This window comes from Euprymna scolopes, chromosome 14 (genome assembly GCF_053919585.1).
Source record: "Euprymna scolopes isolate OS-2025 chromosome 14, ASM5391958v1, whole genome shotgun sequence".
NCBI classification, from domain to species: Eukaryota; Metazoa; Mollusca; class Cephalopoda; order Sepiida; family Sepiolidae; genus Euprymna; species Euprymna scolopes.
Genome location: NC_136495.1, coordinates 112,640,897 through 112,667,346, shown reverse-complemented (window position 1 = coordinate 112,667,346; position 26,450 = coordinate 112,640,897).

Here is a 26,450-nt window from a genome sequence, read left to right as displayed (position 1 = left end):
AGAGGGCCTTCACCACAAAAGGGTACGTGGGTAACCTCTAGTCCTGCCGGCTGCTTAAGTCGGTTCCAGACACTGAACAATCTGAAAAAGAATAGAAAACGTCAAAATTAGTACGAGCTTTGCATGAGAACCAAGCCGTTTATTTAGTGTTCTGCCCCGGACCTGGCATTATCTACTGCCAGGCCCTCATTTGGGGTCCAGAGACACTTAGGCATGAAGCCAGTAGGGGGAAAGGGGGGTCGAGGGTCATTCTAAACTATGCTAGGTCTTTGAAGACTTTATTAAAATTCCTATGCTAAGACACTATTTTTTATATTATCATTCTTACCATGGAGTTTATCTACTTAAAATCTCCCCAGCGTATGGCTTTGGCGTTTTTAACTGAAAGAAATAAATGTTTTTATTCAACAAAACAAAATCATATGTACAAACAAAAAAGAAAATATGATTTTGGAAATAAAATTTTTTCTAAAAATGAGGGATGAGATGATGGGGAGGGGGGCAAACTAAGATACACCCAAAAAGAAAAGAAAAAACAAATTAACAAAATGCCTATGGGGTCGGGTTAGTAATGGATCCCCCCAACCTATTTCTAAATATGGAGCGCCTACTGTCTTTCGGTCCCGAAGGTCGAAAGCAAGCAGGTCGTTCCCTAGTGGGGAGTGGGGGACCTAGGGACGATATTTGAAAATAAATTAGATAGGGATGGGTAATATCAGGACTGGACGGCGTCTTCCAAGATAAATGTACGTATAGGGGCAAACAGACCGGGGACAAAACAAAGGGTGGACTGGGCATCTTTTGGAAGCTCTCCTATTGCCGATAAAAATAAATTCAGGGACGGGATCAACTTTCATACTTGCCCTAGTCTAGTATCTAATAAAGAATTTTCCACTCGTGGTGGTTAGGACCTAACTATCCCTACTCTGTTACTTTGTTTGGGGCTGGGTTCCGTAGAACCTTAGCACCGCCTGACAGATACCACTAGGGTGGGAAAACAAACTTAAACCTAGCGCCTCGTCGGATGCACAAACTAGTGTTGTGCACCCATCTCCTATCAAAGTCCATGCGGTGCAATCTTTTCCAATCGCATCTGATCTTTACTTTAAGTTGATGTTTAAAGCGACCAACCAGATCCCGATCCGAAACAGATTGCTCCTCATGGACAATCTCAAGACGTGAAATCCACGTTACTAATCTAGCTACTGCTAGGATCGCTAGAAACACCAATCGTCTCTCCCCAGTAAACGGCGGATCCATGTTGTCGACGACGTACGCCAAATCAAGTGGCACCAACCGCTCGGGGTCGATGCGAGCCGTTACCCTTCCGACGTACTCCCAGAGCCTCCGAACTCCGCTGCAAAGAAAAAAGGCATGCTCCCTCGTTTCATCTTCGTCTTCCTCGCAGCGGGGGCAGAAAGGAACGTATTCATCCTCTCTGCAGAATCCGGCTAGTACGCCGAAAAGTGGCAGCGCATTCCGGACTAGCCTCCATGTGATTGAAAACTCTGAATTATTTAGAAAGCTACTGGCTGGCGCCCAATTCCACTGAGAGAGGACCTCCTCCCTCGACATGTGCAGCCGCTCAACCAGCGGATCTTTTGCGGTCCCCACTACTAAATCCCGATACAGTCTCCTCCTAGGCCGTGCAAGGTCACTGGACCCCGGCAATGCCCTAAGGGCGGCTCGGCATTCGGAGAGGAACCGCCGTTCCCCCGCCGGTCTTCTGCGACCTTCGGCGGCAGGGGAGGGCACGAGCTGTGGGAAAGCGTGCTCCACAACTGGTACCCAGTGCAATTCCTCAAGCAGTGTCCGACTTAGGAACGCCAATCTTTCGGCGTGCTTATGACTTAACAAGTCAGGCATTCCCAAGCCTCCATCGTTGAGTTTCTGTGTACAGACCTGTCTACGGACATACGGCTTTCCCCCTTTCCAGAGGAGTCTGAAAAGGAGTCGCTCCAAAGCCTTACAGCGGTCCGCAGGCAGAGGAAGTACTGACAAGTGGTAAAGGATCAACGGAAAGACGTAAGTTTGGCACGCCTCCGCACGACCCTTCAGGGACAAACCCCTGCGAATCCAAGTCCCCACTGACGATTCGACCTTTGTCTGTACCTCCGACCAATTTTTGTCCAGCTGGAGCCCAGGCCCGAACCAGATTCCAAGAATCTTTACCGGGCCATCTGTCCAGCCGAACTCACCTGGAAGCGAGTTTACCCCGGTCCAAGTGCCCAACCGCAGGCCAACGGACTTGCTGCGGTTGACTATGGCCCCTGTAACACGTTCATACTCATCGACCGCCTCTATCACCGCTTTAATATCGATCCTTCGCCCTACATAAACGGTGACGTCATCGGCGTACGCGGAAACCCTGGCAAATCGGCCGCCAGGTAGAGCTATCCCGCGTAGGACTGGTCTCGTCGTCTCGTCCCTTAACTTGCGAAGGAAGGGCTCCAACGCCAGGACATAAAGCAGAGGCGACAGCGGACACCCCTGGCGCACCGACCGAGAGACCCCAAAGGACTCCGACAACCTACCATTTACTTGTACCGCTACCGTGGGGTCACGATACAAAACGGAAATCCACTTGCGGAAGTCCGGACCAAAACCGGCGGTCTCCAAAACAGACTCCAAGAAACCATGGTCGACCCTATCGAAAGCTTTGGACTGATCTAAATTGATCAGCGCGGCTCCTGTGTCGTCTTCTAACCCCTCTATGATCGTGCGCACCAAGTGCAAGTTGTCTTTAATCGTTCTCCCCTTCACAGAACAAGTCTGATCCGGTTCGACCAAATCACCGATGACAACCTGCAGTCGGTTTGCAAGAACGCGGGCCAAAATCTTCAACTCTGTGTTTAGCAGAGTGATGGGCCTGTAATCATCTAAGTCCTCCCCACCATGCCGCTCTTTCTTCTTCAGTAGTGTGACCACTCCTTTGGTTACCTGCCCAGGGATGGATCCCTGGGAAAACCAGTGGTTAAACACACCCGTCAGAAGAGGAACAAACATGGGCGACAGCCTCAAATACAATTCGTAGGGCAGACCATCGAGCCCCGGAGATCTGTTCTGGCCAACCTGCTTCAACGCAGTAATGACTTCACGCTCTGTAACCACCCCATCACAGCTAGCTGCTCGGTCCGCAGTAAGGCGGGGCGAGCCGGCTAAATAGCTGCCAAACTCCTGGCCGCGGAGTCTGGGTAGTTGGGTAAAGCGTTCCTTCAAATGTTGACGAAACCCACTGCAAATCTCCCGAGTCGATACGAGGGTATGTCCTTCCAGGTTTTTCACCTTCCGAATGTACCCGTCCGAACCACGTCTTAAGGCAGCCTTACGCTCAACAGCGTCAACGTTCACGGCTTCGTTAGAGACTCTTTTTAACCTAGCCCTAACTACTTGCCCTTCGTAACGCTCGCTAGCCAAGCGCTGAAGGTCCCCCTTAACTATGTTTATCTCTAGGGGATCCCCACCAGCCACCGCCCGGGTCAATCTATCTTCTAGCTGCCTTTTGGTCCGTGCCCTAGTTAACGCGAGGCGTTGGCTGTATTGGACACAAAAGAGCCTAATGGTAGCCTTAAGTCTAACCCACCAGCTACTCCCGGTAACCGCCCCCACTAACTCCCGCTGAATTAGTGTTGTCAGCTGTTCCCGAAAGTCGTTCATCTCCAACAAGGAGGCGTTCAACTTCCAGTAGCCAGCCAACCTAGGCCTATTACCTAATCTCAAACGGGCCATTACTAATTTATGGTCCGAATGACCTAACCAGTGGAACGTGGGACACGATAAGAAATCTATGTCGCCTCTTCTAATTAACATCCTGTCCAAGTAGGTACTTGGACAGGCGGCCACGCTACTTTGCCACGTCCACATCTCCCTCCCTGGGTGATCCAGACGGAACCTGTCGACAAGATCGCACGAGGCCATCAGGTCAGACAGGCTGCTTTCACACCGATCCGACCCTCTATTCCCCCCGACCTTATCTATCTTGGGGTCCAGGATGGCATTCCAGTCCCCCATTAAAACTACTCGCTCCGGACCCGCCGAAAGGAACACCTCCACCTGCCGAAAAAAGGAAACCCTCTCCCCAGCGATATTGGGCGCGTAAACTGCCAAAATCCGGAACTTACTGCTTTTAACGGCAACATCGACCACGACCAGCCTTCCATGAGCGCACGCGTGAACTACAGTAACCGCCGCACCTAGGGTGCGACTCACTAACACAGAAACCCCACGGCTAAAGGAATTGCCGTATGCTGAATAAACGTCAAAGTCGTTCACCAGCACACTGCAATCCCCGGGCCCAACAAAGTGGGTCTCCTGAATTGTAGCTATATCTACCTCCAGGGCTATGAGATCCCTCAGCACGCGAGCAGCCTTGCTTCGAGATCTCATGCCCCTCGCATTTAAACTAGCTAGGTTCAAGTTTGCCATAATTTCCTTAACTAGAAGTATCCCTCAAAAACGGGTCTAAAGTCCTCGGGTGTTAGAACGCCGAAAGACTGACCGATGCTGCCAGTTAGCAACTCTGTTGTGAACTGACCTCCTCGGACCAGTCCCCCCACGTCTAAGGGAAAGGTTATTTTCAAGGCTCTATAAAGGGATGGGTGAACATAAATGGGGACCCTCCCTTCGCACTTGACTGCTATTTGCATTAAGGACGGGTGCTCCTCATCCACAATCTTCAGCCCCGGAAAAGCCAGTTTCGCTTCGGCAACCATCCTCCATAATGCTTTTACTCTGGCCCCCTTCTCCTTTCTCAGGAACGTGATGAGCATCGGTGCTTCACTGAAGTTGGTTGGCCTCTCCACTTCCTTCCCGTCCACTTCGGTGAGCTTTTCCAGCTTTTGGACGTGCTTCTTCTGGCCTGCGCTGAGGTCCACCGGTCCCTGGCTCACATCCACCTCGCATATCCTCTCCCCGGGTAAGAAAGGCCTCTTCCGTGTTCGTTCAGTCCGGATCGGGGCTACCGGGGTGGTGGTGGTGCTGATCGTCTCTTTGTTCTCTTCTGCTTCCATGTCCTCTGGGGACCCGGCTTCTACGTCTTCGGAAGTTTGGGCTTCAGAGGTCTCCTCGTTGGTAGTAGGAGTAGTAGTGGTAGGGGGAGGGGTATTCTGCTCATCCATGGGGTCTGACGGTTGGGCAGGGTTTTCTTGGTCTTCTTCGTCGTCGTCTTCCTGGTCTTCCTTAACCTTCTTGTTTGTGGCTGCCAGGCTTCTTTTTTCCGTCTTCTTTTCTTCTTCTTCCTCTTCTGATTCGGGGGCCAACTTTCGTTTCACTCCCGACTTCTCTTCCTTTTGTTTCTGGTCTTTTGGCTTTTCCGGGGCCACTGTCTTCTGCTTTCCCTTCTTGGCCACAGTACTCCAGCTCCTTGGTGTCTCCGCTGTTGGTGTGACTGCTTTCTCCGTCACTTTCACCGGGGGCACCGCTGTCGGTGGGGGCACTGGATCCCTCTTCGGGCAGAACTTCGCCATGTGGCCCGGCATCCTACAGCTCCAACAGTGTGGCCTTCTGCCTTCGACGATTATGGACATTGTCCATTTCTCCCATGTCAGTTGGGCGGGGATTGTGTTGAAGCCAGCTCTGTTGACCCTCATCTTGAGCTTATAATCTCCGGTCATTATATTTTTGGGGCCTCGCGCTGCCGTCACTGCCTCCACGTCCCCATATTGTGATAAGATGGCTCCGACCTGCTCCTCTTCGAAACACCATGGGACTCCCAGAATGGTCACCGTTGTTCGTCTTTTTTCCAGGTATTCTGGCTTACACCGGATTCCCTTCCATATTGTGTCGCTTTTCGATGTTCTGATGGCGTCTTCTTCTGTGGGTAGCAGGACATCCCACATTGCGTAACTTCTACGCACTATGTAAGTTGCTGGGATGTTTGTTTCCACCAACAAGCTTATCATTTTCTCCTTGCTCAATCCGGTGAGCCCCTTTTGTTTTTCATCGAAAGTCACTAGGGACACAATTCTTCTTCTGAGGCTTTCGAGCTTCCCTGGGACTGGCTTGATTTCGTTTCCGTCCGTGAGGTGCCGGTACTTTTCCTGGAAGAGTCTTCGGTATGCTTCCGGGCTCTTTTGCTCCTTCGGGCCCCAGGTCTTCTCTGGACTTGTTTGATTTGGTCCCCAGCTGCTTCCAGCTTCTGGACTTTTTCCTGGGCTCTGCTGCTGTGATCCCTCGTGACCCGTCTTCTCCGGTCTTGCTTCTGGGCTTTTCCCCGGATTCTGCTTCTTCTCGTGAGTCATGGGTTGCCATGTAGTAGGTTTCTCCAACTCAAGAGAGTTCCATCTCCTCAATGCTGGTTCCCTCTTCTTCGGGCTGTTGTCCGCCGACCTGACCGCTCTGTTCGTTCCTTCTGCGGAAGGGTGTGATTTCCTGATGGGCCTTTGAGGTATGGCCCAGCCTGTCTTGATTGCTCTTTTCTCTTCCCGTGTCCGTGATTTTCCCCCGACAACTGCCCATGGGTTGAGAAAATCTGTGTCGCTGTCCTCCCTTGGTTCAGCGCCCCTGGGCCTAGAGTCTTTTCCCTCTACTAGGTATACAGGAGGTGATGGTGAATACCCCGCGGCTAGAGACTCTATTTCTACCATGAACGCTGCAGGTGATAGTGGGATTTCACTGGGTGTGGCATCCCCTGACAACGACGACGGCACTGAGACTCCACCGGGTGTGGTATCTCTCGACGGCACTGGGATTCCATTGGGCGTGGTCTCCCCCGACAGCGGCACTGTAAAGTCACTCGACGGCATTGTGACGTTACCCGTCAACGGCACTGGAACGTCACCGAATGTGACGCTCCCCCTTCTCGGCACTGGGGTGTCACCGGGTGTGACACCCCCCCTTCTCGGCACTGGGGTGTCACCGGGTGTGACACCCCCCCTTCTCGGCACTGGGGTGTCACCGGGTGTGACACCCCCCCTTCTCGGCACTGGGGTGTCACCGGGTGTGACACCCCCCCTTCTCGGCACTGGGGTGTCACCGGGTGTGACACCCCCCCTTCTCGGCACTGGGGTGTCACCGGATGTGACACCCCCCCTTCTCGGCACAACACCAGGGGCGTCCCCCATGGTGTTAGAGGCAGAGGCCTGCCTCTTGATTTGTTGGCCCAGTGCCCTTCCCCGACCCGCCGATTTGGAAGCTAGAGGGCCTTCACCACAAAAGGGTACGTGGGTAACCTCTAGTCCTGCCGGCTGCTTAAGTCGGTTCCAGACACTGAACAATCTGCAAAAAGAATAGAAAACGTGAACAGTTAAAGGAGCTTCGCATGAGAACCAAGCCGACGAGCGGCGAAAATATCGCCGAAATATTCAGAGGGCTGCTAGATACCGGGGACGGGCAGGAAATTGTTTCTATTTATAAACAACAGTTAATATTAATTCCCGGATGTGTTCTTTACGAGCAGTCGATGCTGAAGGATTTCGTTGTTTGTATTTCAAAGTTTTTTTCCAGGAAATTAAAGTTTGTTGTTTTTGTTATTGTTGTAGAAAAGATGTTTTTTTTTAATTTCTTTTCTACAACGGGGCCCTGAAATCACGTGACAGCCGCCGACATTGCTGCTGCTGATGATTTTGGCGAAAGGCCCTCAATTGGTTGTCGTCTGTCGCGCTGTTGCTACTGCTGATTTCGGTAGAGTCTATTAATTGCTGTTCGTTTGTAATGCTGTCGTTGTTGTTGTTGTTGTTTACTTGCTACTGCTGATTTTGGTAGAGTCTATTAATTGCTGGTCGTTTGTAATGCCGTCGTTGTTGTTGTTGTTGTTTACTTGCTACTGCTGATTTTGGTAGAGTCTATTAATTGCTGGTCGTTTGTAATGCCGTCGTTGTTGTTGTTGTTGATTAGCGGCCAAGCCGCGACAAGGCCCCCTCCCTGGATAATTGATCGTTATCAATTAAAGTAAATGTACGATTTGTATTTTTCTGGGAAGGTGACTTTCCTTCCTACACGGGTTTTTCTTGGTGGGATGGTGTGTGCTTCATGATCCGCTGCTGGCTCTGGTGGAGCAGGTTGTACCCGGATGCTTTCTGGTGCAGATGGGGGATCTCTATGGATTGAGCTGCGTTCAGGCTCGTGTATGGATTTCTCTAGTCGAGCAGGTTTTACTCTATCGATCGAGACGGTGTCTGTTCGATTTCCTCGCTCGATGGTGAGGTGCTTGTCCGAGCGTTTCTGGACTCTAAAGGGACCCTGGTATGTCGGTGTCAGGGGCTTCTTGACCGCGTCATTACGGATGAAAATAAATTCGCAATCCCGGAGCTGTTGTGGAACGTGGGTGTTTGGTGTGGGTTGCCTTGGCTGTGAGTACTTTAACTGGGCCATTTTATGGCGTAGTTCTTGGGTGAAAGAGTTTGTAGCAGTGAGGTCAAGCTTCGTATCATCGAAAAATTGACCGGGCAAGGAGAGTGGTGTGCCAAATACTATTTCCGCTGGTGAACATTCCAAATCCTCTTTGAGAGAGTTCCGGATAGATAGGAGTATTAGGGGGAGTTCATCCACCCAGTTGTTAGTGGGGTGTTTCGTAGATAGAGAAACTTTGAGTGTTCGATGAAATCGTTCGACGAGACCGTTGGCGCATGGGTGATAGGCGGTGGTTTTTATATGTTTAACGCCGAGCATCTGCGTAAATCCTTGGAAAAGTGAGGATTGGAACTGCGCACCTCGGTCTGTGGTAATGATACCGGGTACGCCGAAAATGGCTATCCATTCTCGCAGTACTGTCTTTGCTACAGTGTTAGCAGAGGTGTCACTGATGGGTACTGCTACTGGCCACCTGGAGAATCGGTCGACTATGGTGAGGAGGTATTGAAAGTCCTGGCACATCGGGAGGGGTCCGACGATGTCGACATGAATATGGCTAAATCGTGCGTCAGGGTTGTTGAATGTGCCTGGTGGAGATTTCGTGTGTCGTTGGACTTTGCATTTCTGACACTCAAGGCAAGTCGCTACCCAGTTCCGGACATCGAAGTTCATGTTAGGCCAGACGAAACGGTCAGCGATAAGTTTAACGGTTGCCCGTTTGCTGGGGTGTGATAATCCATGAAAGTGGTTGAAGATTTGTTTCCTTAGTGCCGGTGGTACGTAGGGCCTGGGATTGCTCAACTTTGTGTCGCAGTACAAGGTCTTACTGCTGAACGGTGCCGGAAATTCCTTTAGTTGCAGAGATGTGTTTTCTAAGGCCTCAGGGAGGGTTGTGTCGGATTCCTGAGCTGTCGCTATCATCTCTTGGCTGAGTGGGCCGTCTTCAATAGAGTTGACGTCAGAGCGGGACAGGGCGTCGGCAACAGCATTGTCTCTTCCTTTCACGTATTGGATGTCGGAAGTGAACTGCGAAATGTAGTCCAAATGCCTGATTTCGCGTGTCGAATACTTGTCAGAGTTGTTTGACAGGGAGGTTGTTAACGGTTTGTGATCTGTAAGAACCGTGAAATGTCTTCCTTCCAATAGGTGCCGGAAGTGCTTGATGGCAAGGTATATTGCCAGGAGTTCTTTTGAGAAGGTGCTGTACCTCGACTGTGCCGACGATAATTTAGCTGAGAAGAATGCGATTGGACTTCGCTGATTATCGATTTCTTGTTCTACCACGGCCCCGACTCCAGTGTCTGAAGCGTCTGTCGTGAGGAATATCCGCGTTCGGACGTCCTGGTCAAGGTGTGCTAATTTCGTGAAGTTAGCCAGTGATGCTTTTGCTGTGTGGAAGGACTTCAGTTGGTCGCCTTCCAGAGAGATGGGTTTGTTTTTTCTCTGTATGATATTCGTCAGAGGGGTGAGGAGACTTGAGCATCCTGGGATGAATCTTCGGTAAAAATTTATCATTCCCAGGAAACGTCGCAGCTGCTTGATTGATGTGGGTACCGGAAAATTCTGGATAGCTTCTACTTTCTCTGGCAGAGGGGTGATTCCACGAGCGTCGGTGTGATGGCCTAAAAAGTCAATGTGTTGTGCTCCGAATTCGCATTTGTCTGGGTTGATCCGGAGGCCGTAATGTGCTAGGCGGCGGAGCACTTCATCCAGATGTTTCTCGTGTAGGTCAGCATCTCTGCTAGCCACCAGGATGTCGTCAATGTAAGCATAGACGTAAGGTAGTCCACGCAAGACTTCGTCTATGAGTCTCTGAAATGTTTGGGCTGCGTTGCGTAATCCGAAAGGCATTTTGGTAAACTCAAAGAGTCCAAAGGGAGTTGTCACTGCTGTCTTTGGGATGTCCTCTGAGGCCACTGGGACCTGATAGTAGGCCTTAGTCAGGTCTATTTTCGAAAAAATTCTGGCTCCCTGTAGGCCGGCGGCGAAGTCATGGATGTGAGGAACGGGGTACCGGTCGGGGACCGTGGATGAATTTAGTTTCCGATAGTCCACGCATATACGGAACTCGCCGTTTGGTTTGGGTACCAGGTGCAGTGGTGAAGCATATGGGCTGTCCGATGGGCGGATGGTGTTGTCCGCCAACATCTCTTCAAATGCTTTCTTGGCGTAAGCTAGTTTGTGTGGAGGTAGTCTTCTGGGTCGGGAAAATGCTGGTTGTCCGGTCGTCTTAATGTGGTGTTGCGTCTGGTGTTCCCCTGCATCGGTAGATTTAATGGGCTGAGTTAGGTCCTTGTACCGGTGCAGGATGGTTGCGTACCGTGGATCGTGTTGTGTTGCCACGCTGATTCCCGTCGTGTTGAGGCTTGAAGGGGTTCCTATGATTTTTATCGAGGTCACGCCGTCAGACAGGGTCCTTGTCCTCATGTGGACGGACAGGTTGTAATAGGCCAGGAAATCGGCACCGAGTAATGGTGTTTTCACATCGGCCAATGTAAATGACCATTTGAAATCCCGCCTGAGGTTGAGGTTGAGGGTTAGTTCCTTGTTGCCGAAGGTTTGTATGGTTGATCCATTTGCCGCTCGAAGTTGAAAGGAGGTGGGTTTCAGGGTGGGTCTGTTGGTGGGTGGTATAACACTGATAGCGGCGCCGGTGTCCACTAAGAATTTGAGACTGTTATTACGGTCCCACACATAGAAAAGACGACTGTGTGGATGTGTCCCGACAGGAGTAGTCGTCGCTGTCTGTCGGTTTATTCGTTTCCCTGGGCCTTATTGTAATTGCAAGGAGGTTGGCATTTTTGGGCCCGGTCACCGAAGGATTGGTGGTACCAACATGTGCCTGGGAGGTTCCTTTGTCCTCGGCTTGGGGAGCGGGTACGGCTTCGGTTCCGGGTGTGGGGTATTGGGCTACGTTGTCTCTGGCGTAGGGAGAGTTTGAGCTCTCTCAGCTCTGCTCGCAGTCGAGTAAGTTCGTCTTCCAATCGTCGTGAGCGGTGCCCGGGGTCACTCTCGACATGATGTATCCGTTGGTGTGCCTGTGAGTATACTTTGTCGGCCGAGTCTGCCACTATTTCCAGGGGCGTCTCTACGGGTACTAGTGCCAGGACCTGGGTAATGTTTTGCGGAAGCCGATCCAACCAAAGACCGCGGAGAATGGGCTCTGCCATGCTGTTGTTGCCGAGTCGGCTCTTCATCAGTCGCAGGAGCTGGGATGGGGTTCTGTCCCCGAGAGTCACATTCGAAAATAGGTCTCTGATGAGATCCTCGTCTGAACGGCCGGTTCGCTTGAGGATTGCTTCCTTAAGGCAGGTATATGGGAGTTGCTCTGGAGTGTTGAGGAGGATGTCCTCTACTTCTTCTACCATAGATGGAGGTAGTGCCTGCACCACTGAGGCGTATTTCGAGTCCTGGCGAACGACCCTCCGGGCTGCAAAAATTGCTTCGAGCTGGATGAACCAACTCCTGGGGTTCACTGGATTGTAAGGCGGTAACTGGACCAGCGGGGCAGAAAAGTTAATCTCCGGCTCTGTGCTTTCTGCCATCTTCTCTGCCTGTCTATTTTTCCAAGCCTGTGTCTGTAGTATCACGTCGGGGTCACCACTTGTTGCGGGGAGGCCTGAAGGTGGTTAGCCAACTGACCGTGCAACTAAATATATATCAGACACAAGGACAAGGAATGAAACAACAGGACAAAGAAGAAATGACAAACTCTGGTGGTTTAGTTTAAAGACGAAGATTCGCCTTTTATTTAAACAAACGAAAGGGTGGCAAATGCAAATTTGTTCACTGGGCGATGCTGGTCCGGGATCCGTCGCCGGTGTATTCGGTAAGGGGGATGCTTGTCGGTTCGCCGTAAGCTGGAACGACGTCGGAGGAATCGGCGTGGTAACTGATGCGGGTGATTGTTTGACTTGGGTCCGACTGAGATGTTACTGATACGTTAGCCTCAGGCTATGAGAGGAACGGACGGACAATTGGCAACACTGAGTTTTTCAGCATCCACTAGGTACGGACGGGCGCTCGGATCGGACTGACACTGAAGGAAGAAGTCAGTATATGAGAGGTACAGACGAACGAATTAGCAACGCTGAGGATTCAGCGTTCATCAAGTACGGACGGACGCTCGGATCGGACTGACACTGAAGGAAGAAGTCAGTGTATGAGAGGTACGGACGGCGAATTGGCAACACTGAGGGTTCAGTGTTCATCAAGTACGGACGGACGCTCGGATCGGACTGACAACTGAAGGAAGAAGTCAGTGTATGAGAGGTACGGACGGCGAATTGGCAACACTGAGGGTTCAGTGTTCATCAAGTACGGACGGACACTCGGATCGGACTGACACTGAAGGAAGAAGTCAGTGTATGAGAGGTACGGACGGCGAATTGGCAACACTGAGGGTTCAGTGTTCATCAAGTACGGACGGACGCTCGGATCGGACTGACACTGAAGGAAGAAGTCAGTGTATGAGAGGTACAGACGAAGAATTGGCAACACTGAGGGTTCAGTGTTCATCAAGTACGGACGGACGCTCGGATCGGACTGACACTGAAGGAAGAAGTCAGTGTATGAAAGGTACAGACGACATGGAGGCCAGAGACGTGGTGATGATGTGGACTTCTACGGCGTGGAGACCGGAGCCACTGTAGTGGTAGTGGACTTCTACGGCGTGGAGACCGGAGCCACTGTAGTGGTAGTGGACTTCTACGGCGTGGAGACCGGAGCCACTGTAGTGGTAGTGGACTTCTACGGCGTGGAGACCGGAGCCACTGTAGTGGTAGTGGACTGGACTGCTACAGTGGTGAGACTGGAGTCACAGTGATTGCGCGAGCGTCGAACGGTTAGGGAACCGTGAGCAAGTGCGGAGCTTTGCATGAGAACCAAGCCGACGAGCGGCGAAAATATCGCCGAAATATTCAGAGGGCTGCTAGATACCGGGGACGGGCAGGAAATTGTTTCTATTTATAAACAACAGTTAATATTAATTCCCGGATGTGTTCTTTACGAGCAGTCGATGCTGAAGGATTTCGTTGTTTGTATTTCAAAGTTTTTTTCCAGGAAATTAAAGTTTGTTGTTTTTGTTATTGTTGTAGAAAAGATGTTTTTTTTAAATTTCTTTTCTACAACGGGGCCCTGAAATCACGTGACAGCCGCCGACATTGCTGCTGCTGATGATTTTGGCGAAAGGCCCTCAATTGGTTGTCGTCTGTCGCGCTGTTGCTACTGCTGATTTCGGTAGAGTCTATTAATTGCTGTTCGTTTGTAATGCTGTCGTTGTTGTTGTTGTTGTTTACTTGCTACTGCTGATTTTGGTAGAGTCTATTAATTGCTGGTCGTTTGTAATGCCGTCGTTGTTGTTGTTGTTGTTTACTTGCTACTGCTGATTTTGGTAGAGTCTATTAATTGCTGGTCGTTTGTAATGCCGTCGTTGTTGTTGTTGTTGATTAGCGGCCAAGCCGCGACAAGCGTTCGACAATTTCGTAGTTGCTGCGTTTTAAACATTGAATTTCCGAGTGAATTTTTTTTTCAATCTTTGACGAGTAAGTATTTCCCGAATACCACTGTTGAGTTTGATAGTGTATTTTCTTACGCGTAAATCTTTTTTCGAAATACCGTCGCCACTGTTGTGTCTGTATCAATAACAACACGAACGCAGAAAGTAAAGGTAAAACAAATATACGAAAAGATAATACATATTTACAAAGGTGCAGTTGTACTGCAGTTGGAAGATTGTCCGGTAGAGGGCGTGTTAAAGTCTTTCATGGAGCAACCGGCACATGCGTCTTGCCTATCCGGCGTTCGAACACAGCTCTCCGGTCTTGCTGACTTAATACCTTTACCTATATTTTTTCACCCACGTATGCTAATTAGTGGGCGTCTCCACAACAATTAGTAATGATGATAGTGATGATTGGTAATAATGATAGTGAAGATTAGTATGATAGTTGTGATGTTTAGAATAACGGTGATGATGATTGGTAATAATGACAGTCATGGTCGATAATTGAAAGGGAAATGATCTGTTTGAATGTATGTATGTATGTATGTATGTATGTATGTATGTATGTATGTATGTATGTATGCCTCGCAAAGACGTACGTTTGTATGCCTCGCAAACCTTTCACTGCATAAAAATATGCATTCGGACGCATACGCCTTGAAGTATCTGCAAATGATGAACTAACAAACAGGGGATTTACTCGTTTGGTAAGTTAATATTTATAATAGATATGAGGAAACAACGAATGTACATATATTCAATGTGAAGGCAGACATCCTAGAAAACGACCTTTAGTCTGTAATGAAATAGGTCCGTAAATGGTTGGTAACATTTAATGCTACTAAGACAACAACAAAAAAACCTTCTCAACCAACGATTGTCACGACAGATCATCCCCTACCTGATAGCAAACCTTTAAAACTCCCCCGCCTAACATTCATATGAATTGGAACAAATACATTAAAGATATTCCTAAAGCTGCTGCTAAGAAGGTGTGCTCCCTCTACCGTGCTAAAATAATTGCTCAACCAGGGAGCATCTTATCTCTACAATTATATAAATGAAACTTTGTGTGTGCGTGTGAGAGCTCGTTCCTTATAGACTCCGAAACGGCTGAACAGATTTTCTTTAAAATTTACAGAACTTTAGTGTATAAGTCTGGGAGTGATCTTAGTTAAGTTTTGTCTCAGAATACCTCCAATAATTACTGATAATCGAAGCCGTTGTTTTAATTTATCTATCATCAGTAAAGCCATCTTTTTCATGTCGTCGCTTAGCAACAATGATAGAACAACCGGCCATGAAAATTGTACTGTGGATAAGTTGATAACATTTCCTTGACAGAAGAAAAACAGTTTTCCTGGATGGTCGCACGTCTAAACAATATGATATTAATACATGTTTGATCCAGGGATCGATCCTTGGAGCTATATTATTTCAGATATTCATAAATGATCTCCCTGAAAAAATTGCGTTTGAGATTGATATATTTACTGGTGACACCTCGCTATATAATAAACATGACAGAAAAACAATGTACACATATCCAATACAATGGCAAAAATCCTTAAAAAAAACTACCTTCAGTCTGTAATGGAATGGGTCTGTAAATTGTTGGTAGCATTTAATGCTACTAAGACTGAACTTCTTTCCTTTAATAACTACAAAAACCTTCTCAACCAACGATTGTCCTGATATATAAAACTCTACCTGGAAGCTTATCTTTCTTACTCATCGGCCTAACATTCACAGAAAACATTAATCGTAATAAATACATTGAGGGATATTGCCAAGAGTGCTGCGAAGAAGGGGAGTTCCCTCTATCGTGTTAGAAAATAACTCACCCCACTAAGCTACGAAGTCTATTTTGAACTCTGTCAAGGCAAGATAATCTGCGTTTAACTCTTGCCAAGATGTGACAACAGTACCTAGCTTTTATATAGGTAGAGAATTTCATCAGGAGTGAGATATCTGCTGGAGCGTTGTAAGTCTAGAAGAACTATTCTTATATTAAACAACAGTAATTATCTTAAAATCTAGTAACATTTCTGTAAAAGTTCTTCTAAATAATTATATAAGAGAGGCTAAAGAAAGGCCTTATTGAATTCCGGTGGTGTGAGTTCTTGAATTCTAAACTACGAGGATGTATGCGTCTCTGCGTCGAAAAACTTTAATCAGAAATAATGACAAGTTTTGTCAGTTAAAAAAATAACGTTATGATCTGTGAGATTTTTTTCAACCGGAAATGAAAAAAAAAGCGCAATTTGTAAAATCTCTCAGCTATATAAGGCATGCTAACTGAAATAAAAAAAAGAAAAAGAACGAATCTTATATCAAGATGGCGTCAACCTGAATGGATTAGGGAAAATGAATGTGAGAAACATCATGAAGTGTTGTTGTTTTTTTTTTGTTTTTTTTTGTTTTTTAACATAACTGTCGAGGTGACAAGTTGAATATAAGACACTCCTAAAAATATAATGAAATATGATATAAAAGAGATTGAAAATCTTTATTTTCGCCTTGATAAACATTACTAGCACGTAATGTCATGTTATCGCTTTGCAAAGTTCGCTACTCAGAATATTTTAAACCAAATTCTTTCATAATAAAAGTTTCATTCATAAGTAAACACGAGGCAAAATCTTTCGCATTTATTCATGTAAAGCGTAGCATTTATTTTTATGAATACATCAGTCTTAACATTTATTAAATTTTCATAGAAATAAATAACATAAAAATAAAAATTAATTCGCCTGAACGATGGTTCATGTATATATTGGGTGGGGTCTTTTCTAACGTACGATTTAGAAAAATTCGAAGAGGAGCAGTGTAAGATATTTTATCATACCTGTTTTTGCTCCGAGATGGCGACAAAAAAATTAACAATTTTATTCATTCTTCGATGCAAAAAGGAAATGTCCGATTTTCCTATGAATATAACTGGTAACAACTGAATCTGGTATCCGGATACAACCCTGTTCGAAGATTGGATTAATTGCAGTCGTTCGAATGGGATTAGTATGATGCGTTATGATGAAAAGATTAAATTCTCGACTTGAGTCGACATTACAGAGGTTCATAATTAATGTTCATTTGTAGGAAAAGTCATTAATGACTGGTCGGTGATTCAGACCTTAAAAAATCTTTGGGAAACATATATAATAATAACTTAGCCCAATCATTTTAGGCTTTAAAATAAAGTCTCAAGGCGACATATATAATAATAACTTAGTCTAATCATAAAAATAAAGTCTCTAGGAGACGAAGGGTAGAGGCGCCCAAATGCCTCTTATCCATAGAGAGTTGAGTTCCGTGTTTCCTATTCGTCGGCTACATGTCTGGAACTACCTAATAGGTAATCAAAAAAGCCTGCCAAGCACATCGTTGGCGGTTAAAAACATCGACCAATTTGATTGGTCTAAACAAAGACAGTGGGTGGCCAAATCAGCCAATGAGGGACTTGCTTATAATCGTAGAATGTCATACAGCATTTCAACATGAAATGCGAAACGCTTGTTCACAGAACCAACGAATCATTAAAGTTACAAACAATAAAATATGGCGGGTCTAATGAGAGAAGACAATAGAAAGATATATTGTAAGAGCAAGTTTAGAGGGTAGAGGGAGAAAAAGGATTCTTTCCCCAAGAGATGAACGGAAAATTGTTCGACAAGTAAAACAAAACCCAAGGATCTCTGTTGGGGAGATTGTTGATGAACAGAGCACCTCTGGAGTGAATGTATCTCGACATACAGTTGGTAGAGTTTTGAAGAGAGCTGGTTTAAAAGCATGTCGTCCGAGAAAGACTCCCTTATTGAAGTCTATGCACCTGAAAGCAAGGCTAGCCTTTGCAAAACGTCATATTGATAAAGATGTTGCATTCTGGAAACGTGTTCTATGGACTGACGAAACTAAAATAGAGTTATTTGGCCATAATAAAGTGTCTTATATTTACAGAAAATCTGGCGAAGCTTTCCTGCCTAAGAACACCATACCCACAGTGAAGCACGGTGGAGGCAGTTTGATGTTTTGGGGATCCTTTGCTGCCTCTGGACCAGGGCGACTTGTTTAGGTCACAGGTAGCATAAAAAAGGAAGATTATGTTAAAATATTGGATGAAAACCTGAAAGACTCTGCTAAAGAGCTCTCACTTGGTCGTCGTTGGTGGTTCATGCAAGATAATGACCCAAAGCATTCGGCTAAACTGACTAAGAAATGGCTTGAGGACAATCATATTCATATTTTGGAGTGGCCATCACAAAGCCCAGACCTTAATCCAATTGAAAATTTATGGAGAACATTAAAATTGAGGGTAATGCAAAGGAAGCCTAAGAATCTTATTCAATTGGAGGATTATTGTCAGGAAGAGTGGGCTAAAATTACTACTGAAGAGTGCAACAACTTGGTTGTAAACTATGAAAAGCGACTGAGGAAGGTAATCAAGGCCAAAGGCTATACAATTGATTATTAAATAAATCGTGCCAATAATTTTGAACAAGGGTTTTTTGCAATTATGTTTATTGTTCCTTTGTTATTTATTTTTTCTAAAATCCGATTGCTGCATCGGAAAGGCCAGTTAAAAATACATAATATACTTTGTTATTTTCTTTAATTTAATCCCTTTTTTAGAATTTATTAGACAAAATTTAACTTTTATTTTACCGTGCCAATAAATATGATCATCACTGTATATATATATATATATATATATATATATATATATATATATATATATATATATTAATCAGATTCTATTTAACCCATAGTTGGGACCCTAACAGGTACTACCACTCCGGGTCAGAGTGGACCTGGGAGCAATGGCAATTAAAGGGTGGCTCCACACTCCCCAAGGCCCGCAAGATGGGGCCTCACCATCGGATATAGTTTTAGGTCATATCCAGGACAATTGTATAAAGGGTTCTTTTTAATTTTTTTATAAAGGCCAATTTTTTTAAGATATGAAAGTATGGTATGGGGATTGTTTTTATCAAATAACTCTTTAATATTGTTTTCTTTGTAGAATCGATTTCTTACGGTTACAAAATCAGTACATTCAATTAATATGTGTTTAATTGTGAGTGGTGTTTGACAAGGTATACAGATGGGTTGGCTTTCTTTTTTAGGAGATATGAGTGGGTTAAGTGAGTATGGCCTATTTTTATTCTTGTTAGTTTGACTTCTTCGTTTCTGTTTAGTTTCGTATTTTATTCTTGTTTTTTTTTATTTTTGGCATTTGTTTGAAAATTGTTATGCATTTATGCCATTTAAATAGTTATTTTAAAGTCTTGCATCTGTACCATATATTATAGTGAGTTTAATCCTTTTTTCATATATTATTGTTTAATCCTATCTTTCTTATAGGTGTGATAAATAGAAAACATTTTTTCACATTTATTCATTTAGATGACTCTGTCTTCGTTGAGTTAAAAGTCCGAACCAATCGTTATTCATGTTGTTCGCTGGAAGCTGGCTGGCAACAAGTCTCTACAGATTGGCACAACTATTTGCTTCTTTCGATCGCCAATACAAATTTTCTGAATTGTCAACAACCAACTGCTTAGTATCGTGTTCTCACTGATAACACATCGTGATTTTTTAGTGACAATAACATTGCGCAGGGTCCTAGTTCTCTCCATACATGCCTACTTGCTGTATGGGCGGTGTTATCATCTCAAATCGTCCACAGCCATTGCGTATTTTACAAACCGATTTTGATGCCACTGAGTTTGTTTTGGAAGCAAGTAATATTATAGTTATCACTCAATAGGAGTAATCACACATTACTTTTTGAGAACAACTTGAGGTGTTTCCTGGAGTCTGAGTGACAACAAGTCTCCCCAGATTTCCAGTACTCTCCACCTCTTTCTTTTACGTATTATGTGGATTCATCGAACTACTGTTTTCATCTTGAGTATGATTTTCTCAACGTTTCAGTCGATGTGACCTCCGACCTTTTTCAGGTGTATCTTATCGAACTCGGGAATGTTTCTGTCAAACTCGGGAATTTGGACGGAATTTCGAGCGGAACCCTTTATTTACTTCACGTGTATAGCGTGGCGAAGTGGTTAGAGTACTTGGAAAACTCAATTTTTAAAAGTGATATTCTCCTGAAAGTTGAAGGTTCAATCCTCAGTGTGGGCGACCAAAAAATACAATTGCGAATTACTTAGGACTTTTATCCAATCATGGATGACAGAACAAGAGCACGCTACCCCTGTGGAGTAAATAAAGGGTTCTGCTTGAAATTCCGTCCAAATTCCCGAGTTCGACAAGATACACCTGAAGTAGGTCGGAGGTTACATCGACCGAAAAGATGAGAACAGTAATCCGATGAATCCAAATAATATGAATAACCAACCCTCATCTCAAAAATTCAGAAACGTCAGATTAATTTACGTTTTATAATGCACAAAACAGAATAATTTTTGCACGTTCTTTTACTAAGATTTGTCAACAATACCCGAGTTTTGGGGTTTGTTTGTTTGTTTGTTTGTTTCCACTACTTATTTTTGAAATTTTATATTAACAGGCGTTCGTTATTAACAGATATTAACAAAGCAAACTTGAAACTGAGAAGGAAAATTTAAATTTTGTTTATTTTAAGTAATTAGCGACAACAATTATTATTTATTTTATTATTTTTATTTTTCCCCTACGACACGGATGTAATAACTCTTACCCGGATGTCAGCTCCGTATCCTATTCGACATTGTGTAGCCTATTAATGATAAGAAAATATATTCAACCTTTGCTTTTCGTTACGTGATATGAAGAAATGTTTTCTATTCTTCTTCTTCTTCTTCTTCTTCTTCTTCTTCTTCTTCTGCTGCTGCTGCTGCTGCTGCATCTTCGTTATTATTTTTATTATTATTATTATTATTATTATCATGGTTGCTATTGTTGTTGTTGTTGTTATTATTATTTTTTATTGTTGTTGTTGGTGTTCCTCCTCCTCCATAGTAGTCTCAACCTTTGGATGTTTTTAGTTGGATTTTTTTTTAACATTAAGTCAATTCCTTTGACTTTAGACATTCAAGCTGTATTAACACTATCGCCGTTCCTAACAGGCAAGCCTTTTGCAAAATGGGAAAATAAATTGCCTTGTCAATCTGATTAAGCTATTTATGGTGGCTTTTTTGTTATGGTCCCAAAATGGGAATCATCTTGACTTTCGTACAGTTCGAGGTGTTGGCAATGTATTATTATTATTATTATTATTATTATTATTGTTGTCGTTGTCGTTGTTGTTGTTGTTGTTGTTGTTGTTGTTGTTGTTGTTGTTTCATAGCAGTCTCAACTTTCTGATGTTTAATTTATTTTTCTCCCCTCAGCTTTGGTTTAGCCATTCAAGCTATACCTCAACACTTTCGCTTTTCCCAGCAGGCAAGTCTTTTGTAAAATTCAAAAAGAAATTTCCTTGTCAATATGATAATTTCTTTTCCAATTTTACAAAAGGCTGGCATGTTGGGAACAACGAAAGTGTAAATGTATAGCTTGAATGTCTAAAACAAAGCTGAGGAAAACATTTTATTTATTTGTTTTTTTACTCACTAGGAGTTTTTACAAAAGCCATCATCAAAGATTTCTCTTTGCAAACAACCTGTGAAGTCTGAGTGACAAGAAGTTTCCCCAGATTTCCTGTACTTTCCACCTTTTTCGATAACATTAGCAACATTAGAACTTATAGATATGTATCTTCAATGTTCTTGGTTCCATGTAAAGCTTCTTCATGCCTTGCCTCTGCAGCAGTTCGTCTGGTCCGCGCGTTTGGTTCATGTGTATTAGTCCCCGCATTCAAGAGGTTTCCTTAATGTCTCAGCTGTTTTCATTGTTGTTATTCGTTGTATCTTTCCAGTCATTTTGCTGATTTTAATTTCTCCCATTCTTTTTTCAACGTTTTTCGGAATTGTTCCTAGTGCTCCTACAATTATAGGTACTATCTTGATTTCTTTTTATCATCTATATCCCTTTCAGTTCTCTGGCTAGCTCTGTGTAGTTGTTCCGTTTCTCCTTTCTTTTTGTCCTGTGGTCAATTGGTCAGCAGCAAAGTCTACAATTTGGCAAATTTTTTCCTTCTTGTTAATTATTACAACATCTGGTCTTCTTGCTTGGATGGGTTTATCTCTTTTGTATGTCCATGTCCCATAGGATTTTGTGATTCTCGTTTTCAGTTACTGTTGCTGGCTTATGTTTGTACCATTTGTCTGCGCGTTCGAGATGCAGTTGTTTGCACAATTCCCAGTGTACTGCTCTTCCCAGTTGGTCGTGCCTGTTCTTTTATTTCTTTTTGGACTAGTTTGCTACATTCACTTACTATATGGTTTACTGTTTCGTCTCTTTGTCCACAAAGTCTGCATTTGCTGTTTTCTTGTGTTTTGTCAACGTTTATTTTGATGTGATCGGTTCTTATCGAGGTATCTTGCGCTGCAGTTATTAGGGATTCAATTTCTTTGTTTACGTGTCTTTTATCATCTGTATCCAAGTGTTTTCGTTATTCTCATCTTTAGTCATCCTTACGAATCTTCCGTGTAGATGTTTCTCTTCCTATTTTTTCTTTTCTAGTCTTATCCTTTGTCTCTCTGTTTTCTGTTTTGTTTTGTTTGTTTGTTTTTTTTTTTTTTTCGGTGTCTCTCGCTGCCATAATTATCCTTTCAGTGTCTTGCGTTATGTATTTTTCTAGTTCTTTTTTTTTTGTGTGTGTCATTCACACAGTCTTCTATACATACAAGTCCCCTCCCGCCGTCTTCCATTTTAACGTAGAATAGGTCAGCGTCGTCCTTCTGGTGTAGTGCGTTGTGCATGGTCATGAGTTTCCTGGTCTTACGATCGAGTTTTCTCAGTTCTCCTTTAGTCCACTCTATGAACGGTCCAGAGTATCTTACGAATGATACTGCCCATGTATATCTATGACTTTTTATTAGGTTTCTGCTACATAACTTAGTTTCCAGAAGTTTTCTGTTTTCCTGAGGTTTTCCTTTCCAATTCTTTCTTTCATTTCTTTTGCTTTGGTGTTGTCTGCTTCCAGAACTTCCAGGTATTTATACGCGCCTTGTTGCCTCAATGCCCTAATCTCCGTAGAAAACCCTTGATCTTTGAAGCTCCTGGTTTGAAGCCGGGATTGAGAGAATTCTCTGGAAATGAATCCCATCCCTTTCCAGAGAGACGTTGATAAACGAAATCAGAATTATTATTATTATTATCATTATTATTATTATTATATTTTGTGAAATGTTAGCATATATGAAAATGACGTATCTGCTATAACGTCACCCGCTATGACATCATGTATGGCGTCATAGCATATATATATAATTTACATATATCTTCTATGCCGTCATTGTGAACGAACGAAGAATAAAGAATACGCATTTATTATGACAGATATGTAAAAGTGACCTTGTCTGTGTTTGTACAAAACGGTCTCTATGAAACTGCTCTATCAACTATTGGTCAGCAGATTTGAAACTTGATATATGGACTTGCCTTGTGGAACAAACTCGATTTGGTTTTAACTGAAAAAAAAGGCTGCTAGGTGGTCAAAATTTAAAAATTGGAATCCAGCAAGCATAAATGAACGTAGTATGTATCATCCACGCAATAGTTAAGTCCTTTAATTTGTAATGTTGCGATAAGCGTGTGATTTTAGTTGAAGTGCTAGCGGATACCGCTACGGAGGCAAATGTTTTAGTTTCGATTCTATCTGATTACACACAAGTCATTTTTTTTTAAACTTTGAAATCATTACTATATATTTTATACAATACAATAAGCAATAGTGTTAGTACAACGATGTAATATGAAAAAATTCTGGAAAAGTGAGGGAAAACTTACATCGGCCTATATTCTGTGAGTGGCCATCTTGATTTATGGAGGAAAGGCTATCCCATCAGTAATCGCGTATCAAGTTAAATTATACAATATTTGGTTACTATATATATATATATATATATATATATATATATATATATATATATATATATATAAACTCAGTCTATTTTAAACTAACCATTATAATGCATTGTATTTTAATTGCGTTTAAAATGGAAAGGAACATTCACTAGTTATACGAGTACGAAACTAAATCCATATATATATCAAGCATATTGTTTCGGTATTCTGTAGGCGGGCAACTTGTTTTTTTTTTTTTTTCATTACTGCCGTAACGAGTTAAGTTGATTAAGATTTATTTTTAGTTATTAGTTATATATATATATATGTGTGTGTGTGTGTGTGTGTGTGTATGTGTATATATATGTATATATATGTATATATTTATATATATATGCATATATATATATATATATATATATATATATATATATATATATATATACATATTGTTGTGTTTTTCTTTAGCGATAACGAAATATTCGGTATAAGCGTCTCCTCCTAGGCGATCAAGAAATATCAAGAAATTAGTTTTCCCAAAGAAATATCGTAAATACTTTTGGGAAGTAAGTAAGTAAATAAATATATATTATTTATTTTTTGGGATTTTACTCTTTTAACAACAGTACTCTACGTACACGTGTTTCGCTGCTCTACAACTTATCAGTGTAACTTGTAATGGGGTTCGAACCTCGAACTATAGATTTATAGTCGAGTTCGTATAATATTACGCTACGGGCCCCTGCTGACAGCTGTTTTTACCGCTTTTAAAGTTATTTTGTTGTTGTCGATTTTTAGCAATAACTAAATATTCGGGGTAAGCATCTCCTCCTAGGAGATCAACGTATATATATAGAGTTTCCATTGCAAAGGTTGCTAACATATAAGCTGGGTTGCCTGATGACGTCTCTAGTTACTAAATATTATCTGACTGAAACATGCTCATGACTTTGTAGCAATACATTATTGCTTATGTAAAAGCAAATAAAATATACCTTGCTCTACTTCGATATTGAGCACTTTGTTATCAACCTCCTTATATTTCATTAGTTACCTTACCTCTGAAAAATAATAACCTCAGTATATATATATATATATATATATATATATATATATATATATATATATATATATATATATATATATATATATATATATATGAATTTTTTTCGAGGGGGGGGACAGAATTTAATAATGGCTGAATACTGATCAATCAACATGATGATTTAAAAAATAAAAAAATGAAAATAAAGGTTAGCTAACCAGATTTTGTTCCTCGCTCAACAAAGCTAAATCGAGGAAAATACGATTTAAAAAAAAATCATAAATATAGCGGGGGAGAAAAAATAAATAAATAAATAAATAAACGGTGGAAAATTACATAGAAACTAAATTAAGTCCTTTAAAAATTTTCTTTTTGCTTGCAAAGAGAAGGTCTCAAAGACTTAATAAAAATAGTTTCTAGAATTATTAAATGAAAGGGCGAGTGCGACTTACTCAAGATCGTAAACATGTCAGCACTGAAATTCGTGGCACACGCATGGTTATTTATAAGGTGGTCGCAAATCGCAGAACCATACGTATTATTCAGAACATCCGAGGGTGAAAAATTTGCATAACGAATCTTTGATGGTACGTGTTGTTTCAAACGGAAATTCAGTCTTTGCGATGTCCGCCCAACATAGTCAACTACATTTAAATAAATAAATAAATAATAAAATTATTATGGTGGGTGGGGGAAGAACGTCTTTGCAAATGGATGATAACATAGGTCTGGACGAAAAATACAACACGTAGATTAGATGCAAAATAACACCGTTGCACAGACAAAGAGATTTGTTTAGCAAGTCGGTCACTGATATTACCTAACCAAGGTAGACGTAAGTAAACAGAACGTCTATTAAATATAATTTCTTTAGGTTTATAAAAATTGGAAATTTCTTATTAGTAGTAGTTTCAACAATATCTAAGAGGCAACCATTATTACAAAGGGTCTTAGTAATAAATTTAAGCTTGTCATTCAGATTAACTTTAGAACAAATCATCAAGGCCCTATGTGCTAAAGTCTTAATTATTTTTGCTTTGTAGGACAAAAAGAGTCCCAACGCGTATAGAGACCGTATATATATATATATATATATATATATATATATATATATATATATATATATATATATATATATATATATATTGATTTAAAGGTTATGAGGGTTTTTTGAAGCATGAAAGACGATGTTACTTTTTGTATTTAATATTTTTATTGTCATTTTTCATATTTTAAGCGGGCGGACCTCCGCTCTTGGTCACAAAAAAGTATCGAAATGAAAAAGAAAAAAATTATATATATATATATATATATATATATATATATATATATATATATATATATATATATAATATCGGCCTTTTTTTTCTTCTTCGACATATGACCTCATGCTAATGGGTTTCTCTGTGGGTGAAACAAAAAAATATGAAGAGTCGGGCAATGAAACACCAAAAATAAAATACGTTAAAGTAAGATACAATAAAAGTTATCATCATCATGAAGGGTCGTCCCATCTTAGCTGGAGACGACACCGCCATGTTAGTTTCGGTGGGACGACTGGCGGCAGGGGTAACACCCTGCAGTTGCCTCCCTTTGAAGTGAAGCAGATCCACTGGGCGGGAAACGAACAGCAATGCCATGAAGAAAACTCCCTTCACATAATTTATTGCGCTTTTTGTTAAGGCTTAAATATGTTTCTGACAAGGAGAAGCGCGCGCGAGCGAT